The sequence below is a fragment of the Sminthopsis crassicaudata genome, chromosome 6 (genome assembly GCF_048593235.1).
Source record: "Sminthopsis crassicaudata isolate SCR6 chromosome 6, ASM4859323v1, whole genome shotgun sequence".
Classification (NCBI taxonomy): Eukaryota; Metazoa; Chordata; class Mammalia; order Dasyuromorphia; family Dasyuridae; genus Sminthopsis; species Sminthopsis crassicaudata.
In genome coordinates, this window is record NC_133622.1 from 238,044,246 (window position 1) to 238,048,278 (window position 4,033).

The 4,033-nt window shown below is 32.6% G+C and overlaps 1 pseudogene; it reads left to right on the forward strand.

Moving 5' to 3' along the window:
- The first annotated feature begins 2,950 nt into the window (after nucleotides 1–2,950).
- LOC141547397 (vomeronasal type-1 receptor 4-like) lies at nucleotides 2,951–3,687 on the forward strand (annotated as a pseudogene).
- The last annotated feature ends 346 nt before the right edge of the window (nucleotides 3,688–4,033 follow it).

Sequence of the window (4,033 nt, forward strand, 5' to 3'; positions counted from 1 at the left end):
CATCCAGTTTTTTTTTAACTAAAAGCTGAAAAACAGTATGAGCATCATTTTTTTATCTGCAGATAATACAACCTTTAATTTCAATAGATAGCATCACAAAAGTCATTATCTAGCTACTATTAACAACAGATTAAGTGTAGTTTTTGTTTTTTTCCTTTGTTTTAGAATGTTTACATGCATATCTTAATATGTCCTCCTTCCTTGAACATAACTCAATGATATGCTAATGAAATCTTAGCTCCTCCAAGGGAAGTTATTATTAATAAAGCTAATTAAACATGTTCCATAACAGAGCCATGTGCCCAAATTTTGAACCTTACTGTTGAAATGTCTGTCATGTTTTGTAGTCTTTGAATTACTGTTGGACAAGAAAGTATAGACCACTGATTTGACTGCACCCCATTCTTTATCTTTGTGACCAAGTTATAGTATCCTGGAAATGAATCTTTTCCTACCACCATTTGTGACATGTATTCTACCATATCTGAAGATGAATGGACTAGTGCTAGTGATGCAATATTTCCAATGAAAGTGTCCATTTCAATCAAGCAGGGCCTGTTCTGTTAATGCTAGATACTTTTTCCCCCTTCCTGCTGTCACCATGATCCATTAGCCACCATTTCTTCATGAGCTCTCTTGTTCAGAATTGAACTTAAACTTTATTTCAACTTTATCTTATTAAATAAGCATTAACAAAGAGCCTTGAAGCTTGGTGTATGCTATTGGAGAAATAAATCCTGATAGAGCTTCATTATCAAGACAGGCTTTTGGAACTATTAAATGCAGGCAAAGCAAAGATAGTAGTAACTAACAGTGTGAAGGAGGTAAGAGGGTAGGATGTAAACAGGTGAATAAAGATTCTGAGCTTGCATACCACACTCTCAAGTTCTCTATCATCTACTTAAACCATCATTCCTATGAAATGATGGCCAAGTATCTCTGAAGACCTCAGACAGAGGTGAGCTTGGTAAAATTGACTTAAAATTGTCTTAAACACTGCAAAAAACAATAACCAGAGAGTTCTCTAAGGGCCTAAGAATTAGGAGAGACTGGCAGTAGTGAATGTTCTCTTGCTCATAATTGAACTTTAACTTTATTTCAACTTTCTCTTATTAAATAAGCATTATCATAGAGCCTTAATGCTTGGAGTTTTCTATTTAAGAAATAAATCTTGATAGAGTCTCCTTATCAAGCCAGGCTTTTGGATCAATTAGATCCAGGCAAAGCAAAGACAGGAGTAATTCACAAGAGGATTGGGAATATTTTAGTGAATCATCAAATAACCAGGTGATAGAGGGAATAGAGGACTTTATATAATCAAGAAATCTGACTTCAAGTAGAATTTTGCCCAAGATTATTTTCCGGATTGCCCTACAGCTGCCTATATTGTCAATAAAGAACACATAAGAAGAATCTATGAGATGGATAATATTGTTCTTGACAAATTGTTTCCCTAACACTTTCCTTTGTGTGCATGTTGATATTCCCCTGATTTGGAAGTCTTTTCACTTCTTAGAGTCTGCCTTAGAAACTGTATTCCATTTGGAATACTCAAAGCATGTACTGGGAAGATTCCTAGTGACAGTTCCCCATCAGTGACAGTTGCATTTGTGAATGTTTCTTTGTGGTCATCGATGTGCCCATTTTAAAGGCAACAGGATCATTGAAATGAAAGAATTTATGACCTTTAGAATTACAATGACTTACTCCTGAAAAGATTTGTATTTTCTCTGCTATCACAAGAGGCCCATAAGAGCATTACAAATATTTCACTTAGTAACTAAGGAAAAACAAACAAACAAACAAACAAACAAAGACTTCTCTTCAATGATATCTGATTAAAACAAGTGCAGGTGCATCAGTACTCCTAGTCACAATGATGTTGATGTTGCCTGACAAATCCATCTTAGCTTCTTCCAAAATTACAAGTTTTGTCATAGAGAAGTGACTATAACAGTAAATGATTAATATATGGATTTAGAAAACTATAGAACAACTTCAACTTATCAAGAAAGATGTTATCCACCTCCAGAGATACAGAGGTACACACAAGCATTGTGTAGTATTACATAGATGCATATACATAAGTGGTTATAGATAGCTATATATAGGCATGAAACATACTTATATTTGTGTATAAGTTCATTTGTATATGTGAGTCTGCTTATATATATATATATGTATATATATATATATTATATATATATATACATATATATATATACTCACAGAATGTGTCTTTATATCTGTCTATCTGAATATTAAAATTGTACTTTTCTTCAAGATTTAAATTTAGGAAGAAGGGGGAGAAAAGTACACAGTGAAAAAAAAACTACAAGAGGTAAAGAAAAAAGGTCATCTCTGAACACATGTTATATATATTATATAGATTTTCTTGATAAAAATTTATTGCTTCATATTATAAATACTTTCTTATATTCTATTGTGTATATGACAAGATATTCTTTTTCTTTTCCTATTTTTTATTTTATTTTTAAATAATAAATATAAAGAGATATGTATTAAGTAACTTTTTTTTTTCTGTAAAAAATTATCTGATCATATGGGTCCAGTTTTTATGAGATCTATGAAATATCAGTGCCATTCTGAACAAAAGGCAAATATATTTACATAAGTATACAATCAAATAAATACATAAACACATGAGACATAAAATATAATTAAAAATCCCTATTTACAAAAAAACACACCATTTTACAATGCCCCAAAATAAGAATACTTGCATTAAGAAAGTAAAAAAAAAAATCTGATGCGTAAAATATTTTCTAAAACTTTGCATTTCTGAAATAACTAAGGATTACTGAACATCACCTCATTGGTAAGGAATGTGCAGAATCTGATTTTGAATTCCCAGTTGTAAAACAAATACTTCTCTCTTCTTTCCCAGGTCACTTTGGATCACAATATCATGCTATCCAAGAGAAAAGGAATGCAATCTAAAGATGATATGCTGTGTATTTTACATATGCTCCAGGTTATAATTGGAGTCTTTAGGGATCCTTTACTCCTTTGCTTTTATGGCTTTAATTTAGTTACTGGTAAAAGGAAAAACCCAATAGATATGATTTTTGTTAATTTGTTCCTTTCCCTAATTATAATGATTCTTTTTAGGGGAATACCAAATGCAATGTAAGTTTGTATCCAAAAAATTTTCCTGACACTGAATGTAAAATCATTATTTATCTGCAAAGTGTGTTTCAAGGATTTTCACTTCGCAATACCTGCCTCCTGAGTGTCTTCTAGGACATCACCATCACTTCCAACAACCCCAAATTTTCCAAATTCAAAGCCAAAGCTCCAAAGTACATTGTTCCATCATGTGTCTTCATGTGGGTACTCAATTTGTTGGTAGAGTAGTTGTGCCTCTACATGTGACTAACCCTAGGAACAACACATTCAGTTCACCTTAAGAGTAATCTAGGATACTGTTCAATAAACTGGCTTGCCATAACAACCTCTAATCTTGTTATGTGGAAGACACTTCATGATGTTGTATTTCTGGGATTCATGGCCATTTCTAGTGGCTACATGGTGCTTTTGTTCAGACACAAGAGGCAAGTCCATTACCTTCATAGCACTAGCGTTAACCCTATTGCCACCCCAGAAACCAGATCCACTAAAGTAATCTTGTTGATTATGATCATTCCTTATTTTAAAGCTTTGTGATCCAATATTTTCCCTCACTTTCCCCATCACTTCCCTTAGACAACAAGTAATCCAATGTATGTCAAACATGTATAATTCTTCTATACATATTTCTACAATTATCAAGCTGCACAAGAAAAATCAGATCAAAAAAAAAAAAAGAAAGAAAAAGAAAGAAAACAAAATTCAAGCATATAAGAAAAAAATACTATATTATGAAGCACACTCAGTTCCTACAGTCCTCTCTCTGTGTAAAATGGCTCTCTTCATCACAAAACCAAAGGAACTGGCCTTCATCACCTCACTGTTGAAAAGATCCACATCCATCAGAATTGATCATTATACAATCTTGTTGTAGTTTTGTACA